Source organism: Acinonyx jubatus, chromosome E2 (genome assembly GCF_027475565.1).
Source record: "Acinonyx jubatus isolate Ajub_Pintada_27869175 chromosome E2, VMU_Ajub_asm_v1.0, whole genome shotgun sequence".
Classification (NCBI taxonomy): domain Eukaryota; kingdom Metazoa; phylum Chordata; class Mammalia; order Carnivora; family Felidae; genus Acinonyx; species Acinonyx jubatus.
Window position 1 is genome coordinate 57,233,508 of NC_069396.1, and position 9,666 is coordinate 57,243,173.

Here is a 9,666-nt window from a genome sequence, read left to right on the forward strand (position 1 = left end):
TTACGATGTAGTGAACATTGGTTTCAAGTCTGTCTGCTTCTTAAATGCTATGTCATAGTGTACCCTTGTATCCACCGTGTTTATTTGCAAATAGGTAAGATAATAGGACCTTTTGGGGGGCGTTTGGAGGGCTGCAGCAACGTTTCAGCAAAAAACCTATTTTAAATACCCGATATCCAACACAGGGTCTGAGCCAGAAGTGTTCAGTCGACCAGCTGCCACAATGTATCTTTTTTTTTTTTTTTAAAGGCCCTGTATCCAAGTGGAAACTTGGATTCTGACTCAGCACTGCCTCCAATAACTTGATCACTTATCCTGAGCCCGACACAAATCCTCTACGGCCTCTTTCCCTGAAATCCTTGTCTGTCCACACCCCAGAAAACACAGTTATGCAAAAGCCTTGTAAACTGGTATCTGCTGGGTGGAACACCCAATACTACAGCAACCTTGAGCACTGGAGCAGATTTATCTTGATAAGATGGTCATGCCAAATAGTTAAAACAACAAAAACAAACAAACAAACAAAAAAACAGGTCCTTCCTGGTACCACTGAGTTGCTAAATTAAGCCACGCTGTTTCCACCCTTGGGATAGTAAGAAGAATCCTGTGTTAATTTGTGGACTTTAACTTCTGGCTGACTAGTTCTCTTTCAACGAACTGCTGTGATGCTTAACCCACAACACAGCCCAGAGAAAAATGCACAAGAGAGATTAAAAGATGAAACGAGGAGACGATCTAGAACTTGGAAGGGGGACAATACACAAAGAGATAAAGGGGCTGAGCTGAGGTTTTTTTCCCCCCAAATTCTGAATCCCTACAGCATAAAACAAATAAAAAGTAGGAAATGAAATCCCTATCAAAAACATCAGTGTGCATGGGGCGCCTGGGAGACTCCGTCGGTGAAGCGTCTGACTTCAGCTCGGGTCATGATCTCACAGCTTGTGGGTGCAAACCCTGCGTCGGACTCTGTGCTGTCATCATGGAGCCTGCTTGGTATTCTCTCTCTCTCTCCCTCTCTTTCTTCCCCTTCCTGCTTGTGCTCTGTCTCAAGAATAAATAAATATTTTTTAAAGTTTAAAAAAAAAAATCAGTGTGCAGACAGGAGATCATCTCGACAACAGCCAGGATGAGAGGAATGATCACCTACAAAGTACCGGCAATTAGCAGAAATCCCAAAACCCACAATAAAGGACAAAGCATTGAATGGTGCCTCCAAAATGCTGAGGGACAACACCTGTCAGCTTTCAATTATATGGCAGGCAATCATTCTTCAAGAATGAGCCTTTAGAAAGACCTTTTTGTCTCCCCTAAAAATTTGGGATTTTTTAATAGATCCATCATGTGAAAATGTCAGGGAAGAAAACTCAACCAAAATGTTATCCTAAATCCAAAGGAAGTAGTTCTGTGTTATTTAAGCTCTCTGCTTAAGTCACCAACTGTAGGTCACTGTTTTTGTAACATCCCCATATCAGTGTTGTCATTCCTTAGAGATACATGGTTGGACTACTTTAAGTTTGGTAGAAAAATCAAATGAGGATATAGATCACCCACTTTTGTCAGTGCCTGGGGATTAGTGCTAAATGGTGATTCTGCATTTTTTTTTCAAGAAGGTTCGAAAGTGGCCTTTGCACCCTGTCTGTGAGTTATCAGCAATAGGGATGTGGTAACAGGGAAAGCTGTGGTTTCTAATGCAATGGATTGCACACAGACACACACAATCACTGAAAGGTTAAAAAACAATGATGTGGTCAGATTTGTACTTCATAAGTATTAGTATAGATAAGAACAGGGGTTGGCAAACTATGGCCCATAGGCCAAATCTGGCCCCTTGCCTATTTTTATAAATAAAGTTTTATTGGAACACAGCTATGCCCATTTATTTATGAATTGTCTATGGCTGTTTTCACAACAATAGCAAAGTGGAATCGTTGTGAGAGTGACCTAACATTTTAGCTATCTGGCTTTTTACAGAAAAAGTTCTGGCTTAGAATATCCTAAAACTGACTAAGGAGGGGTACATACCACACTGATCATGGAGACCCATCAGGCACCTATTAAATTTGGCCAAGAGAGGAGCCTGGGTGGCTCAGTTCGTTAAGCATCTGACTCTAATAAAAACATTCTTCCAATTAAAAAAAAAAAAGCGTCTGACTCTTGGTTTCAGGTCAGGTCATGATCTCGCGGTTCATGAGTTCGAGCCCTGCATCTGGCTCTGTGCTGGCACAGAGCCTGCTTGGGATTCTCTCTCTCCCTCCCTCTCTCTCTCTGCCCCTCCCCTGCTTGTGCTCTCTCTCTCTCTCAAGATAAACATTAAAAAATTTTTAATTTGGCCAAGAAATCCCTGAGCGAGGGCAGAAAAATGAAAGAAACCAACATAACCATCGGTGAACTAGTAATATTTCTTCCTAGACAAAGTATACCAAGTATAAAGTTAAGTCTAAGTTAGGTTTGGGGCATATAAGTACAACCTCAAAGTTCTTTGCCTTTTATTATGCTTGTGTCCTTGTGAGATAGACATTGTGACATAAAGTTGGTCTGTGACTTGTGCAGAATTTACTGTGAAACCAGAGAGGGAAAGCCAGCACTAAATTGTACCTATTTGACCCAGTGATTAACATTTGACCCTCTGGTCATTCATGGTGGGTCTTAGAGCTCTCAGATCACCCCCTTTAAGACACGTAGTCATTAAGAAGGATCTCAGGGTATTAAAGACAAAGTCACACCATGGAGATCTGGTGGTTCTGACATCACTTCTTTCGATTGTCAGATTTGGATTGCTGTCTTCTACATCCTTCAGTAGCTTCTGGACTTCCATGCTAGATTCATCCATCTCCAACCTGAGTATCTTTAAGGGGCCGTTATTCTCTTTTAAAGCCTCAAAGAGCATCATTATTCCGCTCTGCCCCAAGGTATTCCAGCTCAGGTCCAGAGTTTCCAGCCTCTGGGCGCTGACTACCACCAGTGCAAGACCCTGACAACAGGAGGGGGTGATGGAGCAGCCACAGAGCCTGTGGGGAAAAAGCACAGAGACCCAGTCAGTACTCACTTAGAACCTACCATGTTGCTAGATGCACTCGTTTTGCTGGCTGGGGACCTAGTAGTGAAGATAGGAGAGAAAAAAATTATTTTCTTCATGGAGCTTCTTTTAGTGACATCAGACTTCCCTCAGAACGTGGAAGACAGTGGATGGTGGTAGAGAAGCCACGTTAGCAGGATTAGGGTCAACTAGGCCAGAGAAGCATTCGGTAGCTTTATGGTGGTTGGTGAATCCCTCTTTGGGAAGATGATAGGAGAAAAAAAGTAAAAGGAGGAGAGTGGGCCATTATGGTAAGTGGGGGACCTAAGCCACTGATACAATTTCACTGTAGCTGAAATGCCAAGCTGGGGGAGGGTCTTGTAGACTCCTGGAAAAACCTTCAGATTTGACCTGCAGTGGCACAGGGAAGGAGCTTTTGGGTCTTTTGAAACAGCTGCCCGTGGTCTGGCTTGAAGCTTGACAGGTACTTCAGGGAGATGGGTTGAGAACAAACTTCAGGAGATCAAGGACCATCTCAGGGATCGTGCCACACTTCATGGGAGAGTTGGTGGCCTCAATGCGAACGTTAAGCAGTGGAGGCGTCGATGGTCATCTGCTAGGTGTCTGGAAGGAGGGGTCTCAAAATGAACGTGAGGTGCGAAAGGAAAGCAGATGAAGAAGAGGACAGAAGCCTTCTAGTTGGTGAAGAGATGGACTGTGTTCTCCTAGACTTTCCAGTGAATCAGTTATACTCAGTAAGGCATGGTATGTGAACATCGCCTCCGTTCCTCGCCTCCTTGTTCTAGAGCTCTTCCTAGGCTAAAAGATGCGTTTGCCAGTGGGAAACAGAGGGTGGGACCCTTTGTGGTTGATACGGTTCATGCTAGCTTATAAAGAGCCCAGGGGGCTGACTCAAGCCAGACTGCTCCCTCAGCCGCGTACCCTTGAGCTCTGTACCCTCTGCACGTCTATGCCCCACATCGCTAACCATCCTTCTGCTGCCCCAGGTGCTGTAACAGGCACTGCAGATACAAGAAATAAATTGCAATCCCCTCGGAAATAAAACTCACAACAGATAAATGGATTAACAAATTGTGGTAGATCCCTACAGTGGGATATTGTTCCGCCATATAAAGGAATGAAGGATTTATACCTGCTCCAGTGTAGATCAATCTTGAAAATATCATACTCACTGAAAGAAGCCCAACACAAAAAGCTACTTACTGTATGTAGGACTCTGTTTATACGGAATATGCCGAATTGTATGTGGATAGCAAGATAGGTATAGAATGGAGACAGAAAATAGATGTGTGGTCACCAGGGGCCAAGAGGTCTGGAGTCCCCATTTGGGGTGACAAAACAGATAATAAGTGTAGCAAAAGCCACCAAGTTATGCACTTTTAAATGGCGGATTTTATATTGTGTGAATTTTCAATTTAACAAATTATAAGGGCAGCTGGGTGGCTCAGTCAGCTAAGCCTCCAATTCTTGATTTTGGCTCAGGGCACGATCTCACAGTTCATGCGTTCAAGCCCCATGTCAGGCTCTGAGCTAACGGCGCAAAGCCTGCTTGGGATTCTCTCTCTGCCCCTCCCCTGCTCACACATATGCACAAACTCCATGCCTGACAAAAATACACATTTTTTAAGAGACTTATAGACCCAGTGACTGGGCAGGAAAATGGCACAATTTATAGAGAACAGAGTGTACCATGGTAGGATAATCAGGAGACGTGGAATGATCGAAACTAGTTTGTTGCCCCCTATGATAGCCAAGCTAAGAAGTGAAATGTGAGCAGATATCTCTGCAAATCGAAGGGTCTGAGTGCTCGACCCAGAACGAAGGAAACCAAAGAGTAAGAACAAAGACTTTGCACAGTGGGAAGGAGCTGGGTGTGTTCTGGGAACTGAAAAGTCAGTTGAAGATGCGCCCCAAGCTGGGGAGAAAAGCCTGAGATGAAGGTAGACAGAAAGAGCCTTGGTCACAGGGAACACTCTGAGATTCTGTAATACATATGGATTCACGCGCCTGCTGCGTGAAACTTTATCGCGAGGTTGACGAGCCCACAAAGTAACTCCATAAATGCGTTAGGTGTGAAATCGTGAGGAGGAATCCTATAGAATCATGCATCCCATAAAGGGGAAATTGGAACATCGGACGTCACTGCCAATGAGTATCAGATGGCATCTGAACCCCATTTTGAGGTCAGAGCCCCTGTTCAATACCTCGGCTAGGTTGCCAGGTCCTCGTTCCATGATCAAAAAAAAAAAGATCAACCCTAACCTGTGGACACTGGATTTGCTTGTTCAGCGTCTTCCCCAACGTCTCATTCAAGGGAGCTCAAAGTTCGTGGAAACTGGAATCGTCTGGAATACCTCTGAAGACTTGGATGCCGGGTTCCACTTGCCCTAAATTTCATCAGTTTTGGGAGGCAGCCTGACCATCAGGAATTTTAGGAGTTCTCCAGTACAGCCAAGACGTCAAACAGAATCACCCTGTGTTCTAGTGTACTTTCTCATCTCCGCAAGGGCAGGGAAGCTGTTACATGACCCAGATTCTCTTTCCAATAGGGTTCTAGTTGCAAAGTACTTTGCATCAGTGAGATGCAATTGACCAAGACGTGGGAGGGAGAAGGTGGTGTGGAGCCTACCGTCCCGTCGATGGAGTCACTGCCTTTCCTGGGGGCAGTATCCATCCATGGTCCCCTGGTCACTGAGTTGAGGCAGGCCCACTGTGTCCTGCTCACTGGATCCTGCTCACACAGAAGCCGTGTGCCCCTGAAGCCCACTCTACTGGGGGCTGTCCATACCTCTAGCCTACTCCTCCAGGCCCTCTGAGTGACTGTCAATACACGTAAACCGGGTGCTTAGGATTTCTGCAGGGATTTGCCTCCTAAATTGGAGGAGAGAGATTATTGCAGTCTGCGTTCTCAAACACCTCAGGAAGATCACGCATCTCCACAGCACCTTAAAAAACGAGCCAGAGTACCTACCCGAGACATCTTGGGTTACAATTTGGCTTCTTCAAGGCCTCGCAGAGATACCACGATCCCGAAGCTATGGGGCTGAACCCCAGATGCAAGTTTGTTAAGCTGGAGTCTTCCTGGAGCAGCTTTGAGAGGTGTCTACGGCCACGTCTGGTTATGTTGCAACGTGATAACCTGCAATGACCGTTGGATTCTTCTGACTTACACCCTGCAGAGTGGTTGTTCCTTCCAACAGCACACACCTTCCACTGTGAGCTACAGACTTTCAGGCAGACCTGTGCGTGAAAACGTGCACGTGAAATCATTACATCATGCCCACCCTTCCTGAGTGTTAGAGGGTTCAACTGACCTTTGTCTGCCACCTTTTATTATGCAGACACAGACATACGCTTAAGATACAGATGTTCCTAGAACAGCAGCATGTCCTATAGGTCAAGAGCTTAGGCTCTAGGGTCAGAGAGACCCAAGACTGAATCTGAGGTCCCATTCATTTTCTGCGTGGTTAGGCCACCAGGGTTCTACTCTTGCTGTAGAGAGACAGAGAGATTTTATTTCATGGCTTGTGTTTAAATCATCCCAACAGGACTGTGGTGTACCAAAAGCTCAACTTTCCCGATAGCTAGTGACTGGGTTTATCGTTTAAACTCTGTAGACTTTCCTACAAGCTTAGGCTTCTACAAATCCCTCTGACTAGGAGGCCAGACCACACAGAAGGATGGCCACATGGTACATTTAGACAGGTGGGTCTGTAATCAACCGTCCCAGCCCTGTGCCCCAACCATGGCATAATTGCAACCGCGGCCACAGACCCTGAAGTTCAGGGATGATAACTAGACCAAAAGACACCATGCTTTGTAGTATGTGAAATCCTAAAGTCATTGGTGAACCCAAGAAGTTTAGGCAGGGGAACTCAAACAAAATATAAGATTGAGTTTTGTAGGCTAAGTGGAAGCTTGGTCCAACATCAACTCTACGTATTTAAAGCAATGATCTTTGCCATTTCAGTTTCTAGAGGGGGCTTTTTACCTACCACATAGATGTGACCAAAGGCAAGCTAAGTGGCTAGGTGTTGGTTTTCCAATTAGTAAATCTGAAATAAAGGTAACTATCTCATGGGTTGTAAGAGTTTTTTAAAAATCTTTGTAAAATTTAGTAAAGTCCCTCGCACACAGTGAGTGCTTAACGAGCACTGGACATTTTTTATTTAAAATTTGACATTTATTTATTTTTGAGAGACAGCACAAGCAGGAGAGGGGCAGAGAAAGACACACACACACACACACACACACACACACACACACACACACACACAGAATCCAAAGCAGGCTCCGGGCTCTGAGCTGTCAGCACAGAGCCCGACACGGGGCTCAAACTCACGAACCGCGAGATCATGACCTGAGCCAAGGTAGGATGCTTAACTGACTGCACAACCCAGGCGCCCCTGGACATTTTTTGTTTAGATGCCTACGCCAACTCTAAAGACATGATGTCCGGGGCACCTGGGTGGCTCAGTCGGTTGAGTGTCCGACTTCAGCTCAGGTCACGATCTCACAGTCTGTGAGTTCGAGCCTCGCGTCAGGCTCTGTGCCTGGAGCCTGCTTCGAATTCTGTGTCTCCCTGTCTCTCTGCCCCTCCCCTCCTCGTGCTCTGTCTCTCTGTCTCTCAAAAATAAAGATTAAAAAAATTTTTTTAAAGTTAAAAAAAATAAAGACATGATGTCACTACATAGACAGCCTTGCAGAATTTTCTGTTCTTCCTATGTCCTACCTAAACAGTATTCATTAGATCTTTTCATTTTCTTTATATGCCACTATAAGCCGAAAACTTGTTTTCTCTTTTTAGTCTTAAATGACTGGAGCACATCTGGATTAAAGGAGAGCCTAGATTAATCCAGCTAGAAGCCATAAGGCTAATGGGCAGACACAAGTGCCCCCAGGAGAATAAGCAGCTCAGGGAAATCAAAGCCAAGAAAAAAAAATCTGAACAGAAATAAGCCTCTAACTCTGCCCAGTCTGTTGAACGTTACCCTAACTATGCTTCTAATGGGAACAGGTATCCCATGCTGGGATTATTCCCATATAACAAGGATCAGCAGATTACAGCCCATGGGTCAAATCCAGCCCACCACCTGTTTCTGGTGAATAAGGTTTTAGTGTAACACAACCACACTTCATTTCCTTACATGTTCAACTCGGCAATGGCACAGTTGAATACTTGCAAGAGAGACCCTATGGCCCATAAAGTCTAAAATCTTTACCATCTAGCCATTTGCAGGAAAGAAAGAAAGTATTGAACCCTACCACATAACTCAACCCCTTCACGGTTGTAGGAACAAGTAGGTCATGTGGACTTTAAGAACATACACAGAACATCAGACCCGAGAACCAACTGTCTATCCCAAATTTCCGACACCGGAAGAGGTCAGAAGGTAAGCCCTGCTCTGAAAGGCATGTGAATATTCCCATCTGTTTCCACCTGTCCTTTCCCTAATGTGTACCAGGGTCTCGCCAATTTCATTCACGTAGAATCATCAAGTGCCCTCCTATCTGCCCTACCTGAATGCAGGTGCGCACACACACAGACTTAAACCAGGTTCTGTAGTTGACAGGGTGACTCAGACCCCACCATAAAAGTTTCACCCCACCATCCCCAAGGTTGTTGTTGGCCAAGCACAGGTACGTCAGCACCTGGTTGACGATCAAAGCAGAAGAGAGCTCCTCGCAACAGGCTTCTGTAAGATGACAGTTTTCTAACCTGCAAAAGCACCACACAAGTAGCAAGACCGTGAGAACATTTCCAAAGCCCAGCCTTCTTGGCTGACATCCCTTCTTGTTAATTCAGCACCCCCTAGAACATGTGCTCATGATCAAAGCCCGAAGGACCAGGAATGGGAGAAGGGCCAGAAAGATGCTTGAATTGTCCACCTGGGACCAAAACTGAGAGCTAGGGGTCTATGTCGGGGAAGTCCCATATGGGTCGCCCAGCAAATCCAGGTGTTACCAGTGCTGTTCCCTATGTGGCCCCAGACCCAGTGTGGAGATGCTCCACGGGAACGGAGGCGGCACTTACGACAGCCTCTGCAGGAAGCACTTGGGGTGTCTCAGAGTCTTGCACAGCAACCTGGCACTCTCATCCAGGAGCTCATTTGCTGTGAGGTTCAGGCATGTGAGGGACTGGTTGACTTCAAGGGCTGAGAAGAAATACGCCCACTGCTGAGTGGTGTCAGAACAGGATCCCAGCCTGTGAGATAAATGGGGGAAAGCCATTCTTCTGGGAGGACAGAGAGGCCACATCAGCTTACTATGCTTCCCTGAAGACTATACTGGATTTCCATTTCATTCTTCTCCAATATGTGCCCAACCCTGACCTGAATTAGTACTGAGAATTGATCTCCTTTGCTTCTTCAAATGTCGCCATTGCCATTTGATCAACATCCAACCTCATGTAAGAGAAAAAAATCTATAATACAATTAGGCATGAAGTTTCACTAACGTGGCCTGTTAGTGCTCAAACTCTGCCTTTTTTTTTAAATATGAAATTTATTGTCAAATTGGTTTCCATACAACACCCAGTGCTCATCCCAAAAGGTGAAACTGCCTTTTAAAAAAAAAAAAAATTAACGTTTATTATTGAGAGACAGAGCATGAGCGGGGGAGGGGCAGAG

The 9,666-nt window shown here is 45.3% G+C and overlaps 1 protein-coding gene across 1 annotated transcript in view; it reads right to left on the reverse strand.

Annotated features, from left to right (window-relative positions):
* The window catches only part of RDH13 (retinol dehydrogenase 13), a 280,844-nt gene that overhangs the window by 145,516 nt on the left and 125,662 nt on the right, over positions 1-9,666 (reverse strand). The gene's annotated exons all lie outside the window — the stretch shown is intronic.